Consider the following 18485-nt stretch of genomic DNA (forward strand, 5'->3'; position numbering starts at 1 on the left):
CAGTCAAGACTGTCTCTGCTTCTGATCCAGACTCGGAGAGTGATATCAACTAAATTCTGAACTGTAAGACGGTTCTTGGTAATCTCTCCTCCTTGATAGGCTCGGGGGGATACGATCCTGAAGAGAGATGTCGGGTACCATAATCTCGCTCAAAAGATTTCACACTAAGCATCCTCTTTCTTCTGTTAAAGACTCTTCTGAGAGGAGCCCTAAAAAGGGGGTACTGTTACACATATGTCCTGGATCTGGGCTTTGCTCCTTTAACCTCAGTCCACTGGATTCTGCTGTGCTCCACGTCTGGCTTTGCATGTGGCCTGGCATGCTCCCAAGTGAGGTCCACGAAAACATACACCTGTGTCTTGTTATTAAGACTTTAGTGTTACTGAGTCCGGCCTGCCTATAGCTTTCAGTACCTCTGCTACCGGTCTGTGGTCTCCAGGACATCTACTGTGCACTTGTGGCTTCCAGGACCTCTGCTACCTGCCTGCGATCTCCAGGATATCTCCTGTGTGACTGTGGTTTCCAGTACCTGTGCTACCTATCTGTAGCCTCCAGGACGTCTACTGTCCGCTTGTGGCTTCCAGTACCTCTGATAACTGTCCTACCTGCAGTCTTCAGAACCTCTGCTACTTATTCCCAGCCTCCAGTCCATCTGCAGTCTCTAGTAGCTCTGCTACCTGCCTCATCTCTGCCTGTCTCTTGCCTGCTGCACTGATCCACGTAGCCCGTCTTCCCATCTGGACCTTGAGCTTGGTGAGTCCACCTCACCAAGTGAGCCGAAACAGTAGGATAGAACAATCAATCTCCCTTCAACCATCCCAAAAGCCTCAAAATGTCTGTGTCCATTTATATTGAAACAATAGGGTTGAATGTGCAAGTCCGTTCCCAATTAGTGACCATTTCACCAGTACCCACAGACTTCAACTCTTCAACACTTCTTCAAGATAGCACCTACGATAGTTAAACACTGAGTCCAACCAATTAATGATGGTATCAAGCTATTTTCTCCGCCGGTGTCAATAATAAAGCAATTGCATTCCTTACAAAAAGAGAAGACGGCAGTAGAATAGGAGAAGGTATGAGCGGCTATAAATAACTGCAGGCTGCATTGTCGTCTATGAGAGACAGCTGTCCTTTTATAAGTAATCAGACCATTGTGTGGCACATCAACAAGCTCACCGCCAGAAGGAGGAGAAGGAAAAAGCCACCGTCTCATTCAGACTGTTAGCTAACAATAGCCGGTCCTTTCAATTGATAAAAAATAAAGTGCCGAGCGTCCTGAGAAGAAAGCAGGGGGCACTTACTAAATTGGTTCGATTCCATATCTATCTGTGTCCTTTACAAAGACTCCAAGGACAAGAGGTTGGCTGATGTTCGATAAATTTGGATGTCAATAACGTTGCGAGGAGCCGGGCGTCCACACAATACCCCAGAGCGCCGTGTCAGGCGTGACATTTTAAGATTTCTATTGTGTATTGAGATGACCATAGAGACATTGTGCTTGCACATTGTGGATGGTTACATTGCGGAGAATGGTATTTTTGAGTATTGATTTTAATCATCCTTCTTGTTTACTCCACTCGAAAGAGGACAACCTGAGACCAAACCGATGCTGTGCTCTTTGCAAAACAGGAATAATGACTCAGATAGGAGGCACAATGGAGAAGGATGCGGCTGAGCGGAGATATGACACACAGGAGTTAGTCAAAGAAGGAAAGAAGAATGGGGAAAAAAAATAAAAAAGATTCAACGAGAAAAGCCAGAAAAGGGCAACTATTTTAAAGGCTCTGTCACAGCTCTATTCCAAAGTAATTGCTCGTAAAACGAAATAATTTGTAGGTTTTAGGTTGTGTTCAGAAAGGGATTTGAAGAGTAAAAGAGTTATATTATTTTTGTCAGAAACTTTTACTACTTTTCTCTTTCACGGGTTATGCTTCTTCCATGTCTCCCTTTCAACTTCTTTTCCGGCTCCATGAATACGAGTTTGGAGGGATTGCCACGAGATCCTTCTCCGATATAACACAGTCAACAGAGCGAGAGATGGTTGAACAATTCAAAGAACCTCTATTACATGCAAATCAGAAGGTCCATAAAATAATCCACCACATAGAGGGTAAAATAGTCCAGTCACGTGAAAAATGTCTTGGGAGGTGAGTCACAATCCTCAAGCAGTCCTTTTCTGGGGAATCAGGGTTTCAACAAGTCTCTCTGGGGTGCTGGCATCAGCCTCAGCTTCCCACACAGAGGATGAATTTTACCGATTCTCTCTTGTCCTTCTCAGGCAGAATCTCCATATTCCAAAGTAAGCAGACAGGTTGGGTGGCTTTCAAGCTCCCCACCCCTAGACCTAGGGACAGAGGCACTACAGGGGTTGATTTCCAGTATTTGGAGAGCTGGGGAGTAATAAATGGGCAGTCAGAAAATGTCAGCAGGGGTTCAAAAAAAGGTATGCAAATGGTAACTGAGCTAAGTTGATTAACCTGCAGAGAAGAAAAGGAATACATAGAATGAACAAGGCAACTAAGATATGAACATACACAACCCACCATATCACACCATCACAGGGATCATTCCAGTATTAAGCAGAGGAAACCTTTTGGGAGCACTGCTCCATTCTGTATTAGTTTTTCCTGTTTCTGTATCTGAATCTGTGCCTGAATTTAAAGACTTTGTCTTGGAAATTTAGTCTATGTTGACCTTGTTTAGAAATTATCACGTTCTTATATGTGCCGTGTGCATTCAGACCAACAAATGTATGACACACAACAAAAACACACCACAACACACAAACAAGGGGGACACCAGGAACACAATAACGGTGGGCCCTGGCACTAGCGAGAAGGTAGATGGGACACCTCTTGCCTTTACCTGCTGCTGTACCCTGCCCTCCTAGCCAGACACTCTACAAGCCCTGCACCTGAAGCTCTGAAAATACCCTTTAATAGTCCTCGTTTGTGAGTGGGAAGGTAAGGCTCACTAGGCCCACCTCTGCACTAATACAACAAGAGGGAAGGTGAGACAAACAGAGGAATAACAACCAAAATGGAGAAGATACGACTTCAGGACGAATCCACAGCAGCTCCTTCCACCAAGGCGGCCAGCATACAAATAGTTTTGTATAATCAGCAAAGATTGCTGAGAAACCCTGCTACTTAAACAGAAAGGGGCATTGCTACAGAGCAGCTGCAGCTGACCTGCACTGCTGAGAAGAATGTGTGACACACAACAAAAACACATAACACCATAAACAAGGGGGAAACCAGGAACACAATAACAACGGTGGGCCCTGGCGCTTGTGAGAGGGTAGATGGGACACCTCCTGCCTTGACTAGAGATGAGCGAACCGGTCGCGGTTCGGCTCGAGGTCGGTTCGCCGAACGGGGGTCCCGTTCGAGTTCGGTTCGTCGAACGTTCGACGAACCGAACTAGAACCAATAGGCTATAATGGGAGGCAATCACAAACACATAAAAATGCATGATAAATGTACACAAACAGTTAATAATCATTGCCATAACACTTACCGGTCCCCGCGATCCCTTCTGCACTCTGTCTCCTGCCGCTATTCCATCCGATGATCGCTGAATACTCCCGGTGACCGGCACTGCAGCAGAGAAGCAGGACCTATCGTGATGTCAAAATAGCCATGTGACCAGTCACGTGGCTATTATCTCATTGGCTACAGACTGGTCACATGACTATGACGCGTCATGTAGGACCTGCAAGTGCATCTCTCCGGTACACGGTGCACATATGTGTATCGCCGTGTACCGGCGACATGCTCTAGCACACGGTCGACTCCCCGTTCCGTTAGGGACCGGCTGACACAGCCGGTCATTAACGGAGATCACCGTTGCCATAGCAACGCAGTTAGCGGTGACGTCACCGCTAACCGCAGCTCCGAGAGCACCGTTGCTATGGTAACGCGTCTGTCAGCGTTACCGCTGTTACCGCTGACAGCCAGCACTGATCACTCACGGAGTGAAGGCTGCACGCTGCTTCCCGATTGTAGTGAGGATTGTACTGAGGATGAGGTTCCCCAGCCCCAAGTGATGAGCTAGGGAACCTCATCCTCACTACAATCGTCACTACTACTACACTAGAAAGAAAGAAGACAGAAGAGCAGGATCGTGGAGGGCTGACAGGGGGTAATAAAGATGGAGTCTCTAATGTGTCTGTGTATTTATTTCTATTAAAGTATTTTTTCTCTGTGTGGTGTCTTTTTTTTAACCCTTTATTGGAGATTCTTAATGGCCGGGTCAAAAGTGCCTGACATTAAGAATCTCTGGCTTAATACTGGCTAGTAAAACAAAGCCAGTATTAACTCATGATTACCCAACAAGCCACCCGGCTCCAGGGCTGTTGGAAGAGTTGGATACAGTGCCAGATGATGGCGCTTCTATGAGAGCGCCATTTTCTGGGACGGCTGCGGACTGAAATCCGCAGCAGAGGCGCCCAGAAACCTCGGGCTAACCTGTGCTGCGGATTCCAATCCCCAGCTGCCTAGTTGTACCCGGCTGGACACAAAAATGGGGCGAAGCCCACGTCATTTGTTTTTTAATTATTTCATGAAATAAGTGAAATAATTAAAAAAAAATGGGCTTCCCTATATTTTTGGTTCCCAGCCGGGTACAAATAGGCAACTGGGGGTTGGAGGCAGCCCGTGGCTGCCTGCTGTACCTGGCTAGCATACAAAAATATGGCGAACCCCACGTCATTTTTTTGGTGGGCAAAAAACTTCTGCATACAGTCCTGGATGGAGTATGCTGAGCCTTGTAGTTCTGCAGCTGCTGTCTGCTCTTCTCCATACAGACAGACAGCAGCTGCAGAACTACAAGGCTCAGCATACTCCATCCAGGACTGTATGCAGAAGTTTTTTGCCCCCTGAAAAAATTATGTGGGCTTTGCCATATTTTTGTATGCTAGCCAGGTACAGCAGGCAGGTACGGCTGCCCCCAACCCCCAGTTGCTTATTTGTACCCGGCTGGGAACCAAAAATAAAGGGAAGCCCTTTTTTTATTATTTCATGAATTTCATGAAATAATTAGAAAACAAATGACGTAGGCTTCGCCCCATTTTTGTGTCCAGCCAGGTACAACTAGGCAGCTGGGGATTGGAATCCGCAGCACAGGTTGGCCTGAGCTTTCTGGGCCCCACTGCTGCGAATTGCAGTCTGCAGCCGCCTCAGAAAATGGCACTTTCATAGAAGCGCCATCTTCTGGTGCTGTATCCAACTCTTCCAGCACCTGCCTGCTATACCTGGCTAGCATACAAAAATATGGCGAAGCGCACGTCCTTTTTTTGTAGTTTTTTGGCAAAAAAAATAAAAAATGCTTCCCTGGATTTTCCATTGCCAGTGAAGGTAACACCAAGCAGTGGGGGTTAGCAGCCAGTAGCTGCTTGGATTACCCTTAGCTAGCAATACAAAAAATGCAGCGGGAGCCCATATATATTTTTTTTAATTATTTATTTAAATAACTAAAAATAAAATGGGCTTCCCTGTATTTTGATTGCTGGACATCACAGTGCTGTAAAAATAAATCTTTAAAAAAATGACGTAGCGCTCCGCGGTGTTTTTGATTCTCAGCAGATAAAGCAGACAGCTATGGGTTGCCACCCCCATCTGCCTGCCGTTACCTTGGTTGGCAATCAAAATACAGGGAAGCCCATTAATTTTTTCTATTTAAAAAATAGTTAAAAAAAAAAATGACGTTGGGTCCCCCCATTTTTGATAGCCAGCTAGGGTAAAGCAGACGGCTGTAGCCTGAAAACCACAGCTGGCAGCTTTACCGTGGTTGGGGATCCAATGTGGAGGTCCCCTCAGGCTCTTTTTTATAATTATTTTATAAATATTAATAATTACACAATAAAAGTAGGGTCCCCCCCAAATCGGATCACCAGTCAAGGTAAAGCGGACAGCTGTGGTCTGGTATTCTCAGGGTGGGAAGGTCCATAGTTATTGGGCCTTCACAGCCTAAAAATAGCAGGCCGCAGGCACCCCAGACGTGGCGCATCCACTAGATGCGCCAATCCTGGCGCTTCACCCCAGCTCATCCCGTGCCCTGGTGCAGTGGCAAACGGGGTAATAAATCGGGTTGATACTAGCTGTAAAGTCACCTGAGATCAAGCCCAGCAGTTTGTGATGTCATGGCGTCTATTAGATACCCAACATCATAAACTGTCAGTACTAACAAAAAAAAAAAAAAATCGACAAAAGAAATTTATTTGAAAAAACAGTCCCCAAAACATTTCCTCTTTCACCAATTTATTGTAAGAAAAAAAATAAAGGGGTCCCACGACGACTCTGGACCGTCTAGAATATGGGGGGGAGACACTCAGGGAACGTATCCCCCATTTTCTAGGAGTGCGAACCCTTCATGTGAGGAGTGTGGGTGCAATGAATCTGCACTCACTCTCCCCGGGTCCACAGCAGCAGAGTCCATGTCGTAATGGTTGCTACCAAAGCTGCAATGCCCTGCTCATGAGGTAAGGGCATGCCTAATCAGGAGAACTACTGTAGAGGAAGCTCTGCTCACTGGTATATAGGTGCTCAGAGGTAATAATAGATAAAATTAGTGAGTAACCTCGTCACTCTAAATCTCCCAGACTAAGTCAGTAAGTCACAACGGATAGTAATGCAAAATCACTCTTTATTGGTCCGTATTAAGAAAAAAAAATTTCATAAGCATATATGTTTTTGTCCAAAACAAGTTACAAATGACGTTTCGGCCTCAGCCTTCATCATATTGGACTTATCTGCTTGTAATCATGAAAAATGACAATAATCAGTATCACATAAGAGTGAGAGAACAATAACATAAACTCGAACAATGTAGAGGTACAATTGGGATGCAGCAAAAAAATTGCAACACAGCAAGAAATGAAACACATGATACAAATGTCATAATACAGTACAAGGACAATATAGTAATGACAAATATGGGGTCAGAGTAGGCTTAGACAGCTCTGGTAGGAAAGAGATGTCAATCATAAAGTAACATGTGCAGTAGGTGTAGAGCTACAGTATGCATGGCAGAGCTAATGGGTAGACCGACCATAGAAAAAGAACGGAGAAAAAGTGGAGAAAAAGTGGATAAAAAGTGGAGTAAAAATGTAGAAAAAGTGGAGAAAAAATGGAGAAAAAGTGGAGAAAAAGTGGAGAAAAAGTGGAGAAAAAAATGTAGAAAAAGTGGAGAAAAAGTGGAGTAAAAATGGAGAAAAAGTGGAGAAAAAGTGGAGAAAAAATGGAGAAAAAGTGGAAAAAAAGTGGAGAAAAAGTGGAGAAAAAGTGGAGAAAAAGTGGAGAAAAAGTGGAGAAAAAATGGAGAAAAAGTGGAGAAAAAGTGGAGAAAAAGTGGAGAAAAAAGTGGAGAAAAAGTGGAGAAAAAGTGGAGAAAAAGTGGAGAAAAAAGTGGAGAAAAAGTGGAGAAAAAGTGGAGAAAAAGTGGAGAAAAAAGTGGAGAAAAAGTGGAGAAAAAGTGGAGTAAAAATGAAGAAAAAGTGGAGAAAAAGTGGAGAAAAAGTGGAGAAAAAAGTGGAGAAAAAGTGGAGAAAAAGTGAAGAAAAAGTGGAGAAATAGTGGAGAAAAAAGTGGAGAAAAAAGTGGAGAAAAAGTGGAGAAAAAGTGGAGAAAAAGTGGAGAAAAAGTGGAGAAAAAAATTGAGAAAACGTGGAGAAAAAATGAAGAAAAAGTGGAGAAAAAGTGGAGAAAAAATGTAGAAAAAAATGTAGAAAAAGTGGAGACAAAATGTAGAAAAAGTGGAGAAAAAGTGGAGCACCCTTTGGTGCCTTTCATGTGGCACTAAGGGGTGCTTAGCTTTGTATTTAGCCAAAAAAATGAAAAAAAAATGATGTAGGGTTCCCCCTAATTTTGTAGCCAGCTAGGGTAAAACAGACTGCTGCAGCCTGCAGACCACAGCTGGCAACCTCACCTTGGCTGGTAATCCAAAACTGAGGGCACCCCACGCTGTTATTTTAAATTAAATAAATTAAAAAAAAAAAACATGTAGGGGTCCCCCAAAATTGGATCACCAGCCAAGGTAAAGCAGACAGCTGGGGCCTGATATTCTCAGACTAGGGAGGTCCATGGTTATTGGACTCTCCCCAGCCTAAAAATAGCAGGCCGCAGCCGCCCCAGAAGTGGCGCATCCATTAGATGCGCCAATCCTGGTGCTTCGCCCCAGCTCATCCCGCGCCCTGGTGCGGTGGCAAACGGGGTAATATATGGGGTTAATACCAGATGTGTAATGTCACCTGGCGTCTATCAGATACCCGACATCACCAACCCAGTCAGTAATAAAAAAAATAGACGACAAACACATTTTTATTTGAAAAAACACTCCCCAAAACATACCCTCTTTAACCAATTTATTAGAATGAAAAACAAATCCAGGTCTGCTGTAATCCAAGGGGTTGCCATGACGATCCACACTGTCCCAGTCAATGAAGAGCAGGATGTTCCCCATTGGCTGGGAGAGCAGTGCAGTGACCTGAGCTAACATCAATGGGTCAGCCCAGGTCACTGCAGGGCATGACAAGTGCTGCTGTCAGCGAGGTACATTACCTGCGCTGATCTCCAGCACACTGACAGCCCCTGTCACTGAGTTCAATGACCGGCGCCTTCACACCAAGTATCGCGAGAGGCCCGTGACGTCACCGCTAGTCAGTCTCGGGTCGGAAGCAAGAGGTGATGTGACAAGCGGCGGCCATGGAGGACAGTGACAGCGCTGAGGTCGGGATGGCGGGACTTCATCACCGCAGGTAAGCCGAGCCCCATGGTCCCATGTGTGTGTGTGTGTGTGTGTGTGTGTGTGTATGTATGTGTACATGCCGCGGGCAGGAGGGGGCGGAGCGAGCTGAGCGAGGAAGTGTGGGCTTCCTGCACGTAACTAGGATAAACATCGGGTTACTAACCAAAGCGCTTTGGTTGAATACCCGATGTTTATCTTGGTTACCAGCTTCTGGCAGGCTGCCAGCGATGGCTCCTGCACACTGCAGCTGTAAAAAGCCCTGATTTTTGCTCCTAGAACCGTTCTCGAACGTATCTAGAACTATCGAGCTTTTGCAAAAAGCTTGAGTTCTAGTTCGATCTCGAACAGCCCCCAAAATCACTCGAGCCTAGAACTGGAGAACCACGAACCGCGAACCGCGCTCAACTCTAGCCTTGACCTGCCACTGTACCTTGCACTCCTAGCCAGACCCTATACAGGCTCCACACCTGTAACCAAGCAGGAAACTAAAACCCTGCAAAGACCCTTCAACAGTCCTGGCTAGGGAGTGAGAAGGTAAGTGTCACTAGGCCCACCACTGCACTAATATAACTAGAAGAAAGGTGAGAGGAAACAGAAAAATAACAACCAAAATGGAGAAGATATGACTTCAGGACGAATCCACAGCAGCTCCTTCCACCATGGCAGCCATAATACAAATAGTTTTGTATAATCAAAGAATGTGAATGTGTGACACACAACAAAAACACACAATACCACAAACAAGGGGGAAACCAGGAACACAATAACAACGGGGGGCCCTGACGCTTGTGAGAGAATAGATGGAACACCTCCTGTCTGTACCCTGCACCCCTAGCCAGACCCTATACAGGCTCCAGTTATGTAAAAACTAACAACCAATATGGCGTAAAAAAATGGTGTAACATGGGCAGTAGGCGCAGGGGCAATTTGACAAGAGTGCAAAATTCTTAGGGGTGCAAAATGGAAAAGAAAAAGCAATAAAAAGTATTAGTCACTTGGATTAGGTGAGTATAAACTTTAGATATAAAATGTTATATATTTTTTTCATGATTGGTGGCACAAAGAGAACAATATTACTTTTGATAAGATCACTCAAGTGGCATCATCACTTTTTAAGGCGGAATTAATAGTTATCAAATGGGGTATTTTGGGGGCAATTACTTGTTTTAAGGGGTTACTCAGAGGGCACAACTCACTCTACGCCACTGTCGGTTGCACACTTACCTATATTGGCTGAAAATAACAATATCTAGTCTAATATGTGGGAGCTTCCGACTCTCCCCAACAGATGTCGGGGATGATTAGGATCCGTAACATCCTATTTCGGATCTTTGATCAGTGTGATAAGTCGACGTCAAATGAGTCTTTCATTGGCTCCCTCAAAGAATATACAGCGAGAGCTACTGTGTATGGGAAATTCTTGAGAGATACCTATCCGACCTACCATTATTCAGCTGGCAGTCATCCATTGTGTATGAGGGCTTTATTCCAGCCATTGCTCTGTCTCTGGAAGATGCATCATTTAATTGCAGACAGCCAATTAATTTCAGTAGCTACCATGTAATACTCTATTCCGCCTGTGGGAGTGCTGCAAGAAAATTGAATGGTGGTGGAGCCAATCCAGTCCACTAGTTGACCAGGTGGGAGGGGCAGACTGTGGAGAGTAGTCAGAGAGTGTCGGACAGGCGAGGAGTGAAGGTGGAAGCAAAGTGACGTCCTGACTCGGGTTGACGGTCACCTGGTACCCAAGAGAAGTGGTTGCCCGTGGAGTACGGTGGAGTACTCCTGGAACTATGCACCGACGGAGTACAGGACCCTAGGACAGGAAAGAGCTTCAAGCTGACCTATTAACACCTACACAGCAAGGAGACCATCAGGGACCTTGCTGACCCTAAAGAATCCGAAGACTCAATAGCAAAGGGAGAACCGGGGACAGGACCAGAGACTCCAACCTCACAGGGTGCACGCTACTATCAGGCAGACAGAGGTGGACAAACCGCAGAACGGGGACCCCCAGTTTTTCTATACCACGGGGACCCACTTACGAAAGACCGGTGCAGGGGAAGAAGGTACCAGAGAACGAAACTGGCATTGGGACGAAGGGGACCTGGAGGTGAAACCAGCCGGCCTCGGGCAACCAGTCAACACCTACCAGCAGTGAGTAAACCAGTTGCACTGGATACCTGTGTGGACTCCCTTCTTCCGACGCCCACTGCACCATACACCCTCTGGGGCAACTTGCGGTGGGTCTACCATTCTAGCTGCCAATACCACCAGCCCCAGTAGAGACATCCTGCAGCGGCAGCTTCCTACACTTAGCTGCAACACCGCAAGTGGCTTCACAAGTGAACATTATCTTATTCTACCCTGTAAATATCCCCATCACAAAAAGGGCCCAGGGCACAGAACTGAGTCAAGGCCACCACCGTGACTTCCCCAGAACCTGGACTACCTGGAACCGAGTACCCTATATCCCTGGGCGCAACACAATTAGAAAACAGGCTAATGGGTTCCCAAAGCTTGTTGATATCTGACTGATTCATGGAGGACGCACTTCACAATCTCTTCTAATTAACTGACTTGTCATATGTGCATCATACCGCAACGATGTGGCACCAACCCAGCTAATGTCTATGGTACGAGACACCACAGGACATCCTCCGAGGTCTTGTGAAGTCAATGCCTCAGCAGCTTTTTGGTGGCATGAGTGCGACCTACAAAACATTAGGTAGATTTGCTTTTTTATTTCGATGGTGTATGTAGGTATCTCTTTCTGTATGCAACTTATGGTGAAATCTTGGCCTAGAGGGCAACCGCAATGCAATGGCCCATAAGTGGCGTGGCCCACCCTGTAGTATAATCACACACAGGGTCCCATACTGTTGTATTATTGACCCCTTGTAGGGTTCACACTGCAGGCTAATCACCCTCTATGTAACATAACCAACTACTTTGCTGGTAGTTTTATGTCCCCCCTGCACCCCCCTGTAATATAGTGACATACATCCCTGGTAGTATAGAGCTTCCCTCCAGAGTATGATCACTTACACACTTGGCAGTATATTTTCCCTCCTTGTATAATTAAACACCCCCCCTAGGATCAGGGCTGGGCAAAGTATAGACGTATGTAGGCACCTGCCTATGGCGCTACCTCAGGTGAAGCAGGAAGGCAGTGCTGACGCCACTTATCCTTTGCACTAGGCAGTCCTGACACTGCCCGCTGCTTATCCTTTGCACTAGGCAGTCCAACCGCTGCTCGCCTCTTATCCTGATTCTTTACTGCATGGGAACACCTTAAGGATTCTCATGCAGCCAATTTAAAGGTAATGAGTAGCTAAACCGCCTGGCAGCATTAGCAATTGCTAGACCAGTATTAACAGTCCTGGCCGCCAGGTGCATTAGTAGCACTGTACCTTTAAATCACCTGCATGCGCATCACAATCTATAAGATGCGTTTTGGCAGTCACTGATTTAAAGATGCAATGGTGCTAATGCATCTGGCACCCGGTGCCCCTGAACTGTTGTCATGCTTGTGACTGGGATGTGACTGTATAGGGACCCCTAAGTTGGCCCTCAGACTAGGTAGTACCCTGAGCTAACCCTCAACCTAGAGTTACACTTGATGGTAGTGAGGTCTGGACCCCCAGCATGTCCCTATCGCCTGTCCAAAACCCTGATGTAACACCCTCCACCCAAGGGTCGGGTCGGGACAGTAGTCACAAAACCCCACCGACAAACAACACGGACAGGGGGACAAAAAAACTCATGCACACAAAAGCAAACACCAGGGGGACTACAAAGGTTGCCCAGGAGGTAAATAGGGTAAGGAGAAAGTAACAAAACTACAGGGTTACTACCAGACCAAGCAAGAGAAGACGACGACGATGGCAGCGGCAGCAGCAGCAGCAGCAGCAGCAGACACCTCCTTCCTGCCCCAGAATGATTTCTGACTAACCGGCACCCTCTGCTGGGAGCAGAGGGTATTTATCCAGGTTGGGAGAGGTAATTAGTGGAAACACCTGATCAGTGGTAATGATCCTGCTGCTAGCAACAAAAACTGACATTAACCCCGTGCATTTCAAAAGGATAAAACACATTTAATGTGTAGAGTCTCAGATGGTAAAAAAAAGACTCAAGAGACTGAGCCTGTCAAATGGAGACGACCGTGACAATTGAGGGCTGATTACTCATATTGTGCCCAGCAGGTGGCCATCCTCGGCCCAGCCCATCCCTAACTATGTATGTAAGCACTGTATGGCAGTATTATTCTATGCATTCAGCTTATGAAATCAAAAGAAAGACCGGAGCCGATCTCCGGACGGGCACAACACTTCGAGTAAAGCAGCCATGTTTTTCCGGTGGGCTAGCTGGAGTGAGTGGTCCGGGTTTCCATAGCTCCGGCTACGTGTCTATGGTAATAGACTGTTACGAGAAGAAATGTCATAAGCTTGCACGCTCCTGGAGACTAATCGTAGCTGCAAACATTTCCTGGCCGTGCACAGAGCTGATCTGCTGCCCGATGATATTATGTCTCTATGCAAAATTGACTTAGCCAAGGGCAAGTGAGCAATTGCCCCCTCATAACCTTTCCTATGAGCCCATATAAAGCTTTAATTCCTAAGGGTGCGAAGAAATCTACAACGTCCAACTTGCTTGGACACCATCATGTCAGCCTAATTTGTCGTCTCCCATTTCGGTTGCAAAAGTACTCACTCCCGTTTATAATAACGCCTTGCATCGATCCGCCTGGATAATTACAATGGATGTTGTACATTTGCATATTAGGACAAAACATTCACAGTTTTCATCATCCTCGATTGAATGGTGACATCAGTTTCCCCCCCAAAAAAAGACCTCCATCATTCTCTTGCAAAAATCTCATTTGTTCCGACAATGCTGTGATACTGCCAAAATATTCATCTAGATGTTAAGTAAAGAGCAGCGATGTTAAATAATAGCATTTTGCCCTTATTAGAGGCTGTGAATGTTCCCGTCCATTTCTTGGGACTTGTTTTGCTGAATTTTTGAGCAGCCGATACCACAGTGACATCTAGAGGAGGTCTACGGAGCAGACAGCAGAAAACAGATCCAGAGCTAGTTTCTGGTTTTACCTCGTAAGAGATGGTCCAACTTTAAAGAAATATTTTCAGAAAGTATTAACTAAATAGAAAAGATTAAGAAACGTTTCTTCACATGACGGAGGCACCACACGCTTGAAGGTTATGGTTCAAATAAAAGAGACACCACGCTTGATGGTTACAACTGACGATTGGTGGTAAAAGGTCACTCTCAACCTAACAGGACAAGAATCACTCCAACGCCAACCCTAGTCTTCAGAGCTCTTCTTGAGCCAACCTGTCCTTTAATCCCTATATAGTAGAGTAGGCGAAAGAACTGAAACCTCCAAGTTGCATCACCGTCCACCAAACAGCCATTCTTCCACTGATCACCAGTCGTCTTATGTCTTACACAAGTAATAGACCAAGCTATAGCCACTCCCGGGATTGAAGTCTTCTCTATAAACTGACGTCTCTCACTGACCCTACAGATTCCCCAAAATTTACTCTGGTTCAAGACTTAGGGGTATTTTGCACACTACGACATCGCACACCGATGCTTGGAATGCCGAGCGCGATAGTCTACAGCTATAAGCTACGGCAGCTTCACATGGACTCACCTGCCCTGCGACGTCGCTCTGGCCGGCGACCTGCCTCCTTCCTAAGGGGGCGGGTCGAGCGGCGTCACAGCGACGTCACACGGCAGGCGGCCAATAGAAGCGGAGGGGCGGAGATGAGCAGGACATAAACATCCCGCCCACCTTCTTCCTTCCGCATAGCCGGCGTGAGCCGCAGGACGCAGGTAGGAGATGTTCCTCGCTCCTGCGGCTTAACACACAGCGATGTGTGCTGACGCAGAAACGAGGAACAACATCGTAACATCGGACCTTCTGAAATTATGGAAATGACCGACGCTGCACCGATGATACGATTTCGACGCTTTTGCGCTCGTTAATCGTATCAAAAACGATTTACACACTCCGATATCGACAGCGACGCTGGATGTGCGTCACTTTTGATTTGACCCCACCGACATCGCACCTGCAATGTCGTAGTGTGCAAAGTACCCCTTACACTCATCCATACTGCCCTACCAGTAGCCTGGAGAACACTAAAGGAAAGAATTGAGAAACAGAGTCTTCACCTGGTGGGGTTGTGTACATGTAAGGGGGTGTAAGGTTAGTCCGCCCCAGTCCTGTAAACCACCATGTAGTCATGTAAAGTGTAATGTTTGAATTTGATGTTATGATGTAGTGTGTTTAAATGGTCACTAGGTGACCATATTGTGCAGACTGCTTCCCTGGTACTCCCGGGCTAGGGAGAGTTAATGCAGGGAGGAGTTTAGCTAGTAAAAAGGGTGGATAGAAAGGAAGTAGCAGGAGAGTCCCTGTGGGAGAGTAACAAGGCGCATCTGTGAGAAGTGTGGAAAGAGGAAAACCCCATTAACTATAATTTGGTTGACCTTCTGGGTCAAATCTGGGCACCGGACACGCGGGGTACTAGAGAGGAGAGGACTGTTCTAACTGCGTCCCAAAATGTGGGTGGAGTCTGTACGGCCCGGGTGGTGGCCATCCCCTGGCGGCTACCTAAAGAACCCCCTCAATCAGCGGAAAATCAGTGGGCTCTTAAGAGAAGAGTAGGTGCTGACAAAATCGGGCAGAGGAGTGCTGTTGTCGCGGGTGGGGAGGGCACTGCGCTCACCACGCTCGAGTCTGGCGCTGCTGCTGCTGCTGCTGCTCGGTGGCTCGAGCGGTGGGCCGGATCCGGGGACTCGAGCGGCGCTCCTCGCCCGTGAGTGAAAGGGGGGTAGTTTGGTTTGGGGATTTGGTCCGTGACGCCACCCACGGGTTGTGGTGAGGTTGGGCACCACCGCTGCTGTTGACGGGGATCCCGGGAGCGTTGTTAGGGAGCAGCTGAGGTGTTTTCCCCCCTCCGTGGGTAGGGGGTTGGTGGTCCCGGGGCCTGGTTGAGGTGACGGGGAAGCAGGGCTGGGCAATGTGCAGGGGGCGCTGGAACTGTGCAGCGTGGTGCCGGACGGCACGGTAGTACTCACTCAGCCACAAACGGATGTAAGTCTCTGGTAAAACAAACGGCTGGATAGACGGGTCCCGCAGCCGGATGCTGTGGTTTCTCCCGGACGGTTGGTGGTGGCTGCCTTTCCCTGCACCTTTTGTGTGTGTTCGCTCCCGATGGCTTCCCACCGGTAACCTGCTCCCCAGCGGCCCTGGGAACTCTAGCTGTGACGGTAGCTGTATTTCCCTTGTGCTGTTTGGACGGTTGCCTTCAATCGGGTCTTGGCTGTTTGGAAACCCCTGGGGTTCCGGTCACTAACGGATTTGACCTGTTTAACGGCGACTCGAAGCCTGGTCGGGGTCCTCAGGCCCTGCCGGTTTGTGCTGGCTTCACACCGCCCGTCCCCGGTCCTACGGTTCCGCGTCGATTTGCCTCTCCTGCAGACAGCCACCACCGTCTGCCAACCTTGCTCTCGGTGCCCGGGCCACGTACCCGGACACGGTCAGTTTGCTCCTCTACTGCCACTTCACTCCTCTCCTGACTCCTACTCAGATCTGAACTAACTTCCTTTCCCGCCTCCTGGCTTCACCCCACCTGGTGTGGACATCAGCCCCTAAAGGGAGGCAACAAGCACTTGTGTCTGACTGATGTGCCTATCTCGGGGTGGGGGTGTTGTGTTGTAGTACCTGTGACGACCTGGCTAGTCCAGGGCGCCACACTGTCAAACAAGGCCCTGTCAATAGCTACCAGCTAAATCCCTGTGGGTGGGACGAGGGGTGACGGAAGGACTATTTGATCCTGCCTTGAACAATAAAGATAAGTATTGGGATGAGGGGCTTGGAAGCTCCATCCGAAGCCCGAGTACCAGGGAAGTGGTTGGCCTGCAAAGTATAAGTAATATCGGTTGCTATTGATAACCCCCCCCGTGAAACAAGAGCGATGTACAATTACAGTAGTGTGCAGTAAAGAGGTTCTTTGCCGAAAACAAGTTATCAGCGATAAACAGGTTTGGTAGGTGTCACTTATTGATCGGTGGAACCAGACCAGTGGAAACCACACCAATTGGAAGATTGGGGAATTTTTATCTCCATTATATAATGCTGCGGCATCAGGTGGGGTATGTGACCGCAGCTCCATTTATCCTCTTTGGGGCTTCCAGAGAAAGCCAAGAACAGCGCTCAGCAGCCACTAAGAGAATAAATGGATCAGGGGTCGAGTCAGACATGAGCTCCAGTGTAATGGATATAAAAGTTGCCCATTTTGCCGATCAGTGCAGGTCCCAGCAATCAGACCACTACTGATGAATAAGTTATCACTTATCCTTAGGCCACATTCACCCGTTCAGTATTTGGTCAGTATCTTACATCAGTGTTTGTAGCCAAAACAAGGATTGGGTGAAAAACACAGAAGTGGTGCCCGTGTTTCTATTCTACTTTTTCCTCTGATTTTCCCAATCTTGGTTTTGGCTACAAATACTGAGGTAAAATCCTTATGTGGCGCCCTGGGCAAGCCAGGACGTCACAAGCACTACACCAACACACCCCACACTCCCGGTCAGGCACACCGAAGTCAGACAAAAACCCTTGTTGCCTTCCTCCAGGGGCTGATGTTCACACCAGGGGGTGGGCCAGGCGGTTGGTCCCGCCCACCGAGGAGTTCACAGTCCTGGAGGTGGGAAAAGCAGGCAGATAGAGTTTTGGAAGTGAAAGTGGAAGGAGGGAAGTAGCAGTTGAGGATCCTGAAGATGGTCCGGGTGTGTGGCCCGGACGGATCAGCAAGGTTGGCAGACGGTGGTGACCGTCTGCAGGAGAGGCCTATTGGAGCTAGCCGTAAGGACCGTGGACGGGCGGTGGCCCGGCGGTACCGGACCGGTACGCAAAGAGAAGCCAGCACCATCCGGCAGGGGCTTACGGACCCCGGCAAGGCTAGGAGTCGCCGTGAATTTGCCAAATCCGTTAGCGAAGGGAACCTCCTGGGTTTCCCAGCAGCCAAGTCCCGACAGAAGGCAACAGTCCAACCGAGAGAGGGAAACACAGTCACCGCCAAGGCTAAAATTCCCAGGGCCAGAGCCTGCGGGCAAAAAGGGCTCCTTCAGCAACCTTCAAGCTGGGGAGCGGGTTACCGGTGGGAACCCATTGGAACCGTTACACTACACAGGTGCAGGGAAAGGCAGTCACCATCAACCTGCCGGGAGGAGAAACACCGCAGCCATCTGTGGGACCCGTCCATCCAGCCGTTTGTTTTACCGGAGACTTTGTGTACATCATTGGCGGAGTGAGTACCACCGTGCCGTGCGGCACAGCACTGCCCCTGCATCCCTGCACCTCACCAGGCCCCGTAGCCCGCCTGCCATCCATCCCTACCCCATCACCGGGCCCCGGGACAACCAACCCCCTACCCACGGAGGGGAGAACTAACATCCAGGCTGCTCCCTGTCATCGCTACCGGGATCCCCATCCAGAGCAGCGGTGGTGTCACTAATCTCACCACGGCCATGGGTGGCGTCACGGACAATACCAAATCCCCACAATCAGTCCCCACCCTTTTCACTCACGGGCGAGGAACGCCGCTCGAGTCCCCGGGATCCGGCCCACCACTCGAGCCACCACCAAGCAGCAGTAGCAGCCGCCGGACCCCAGCAGTGGGAGAGCGCAGTGTCCCCTCCTC

The sequence above is a fragment of the Anomaloglossus baeobatrachus genome, chromosome 6 (genome assembly GCF_048569485.1).
Source record: "Anomaloglossus baeobatrachus isolate aAnoBae1 chromosome 6, aAnoBae1.hap1, whole genome shotgun sequence".
Taxonomy (NCBI): domain Eukaryota; kingdom Metazoa; phylum Chordata; class Amphibia; order Anura; family Aromobatidae; genus Anomaloglossus; species Anomaloglossus baeobatrachus.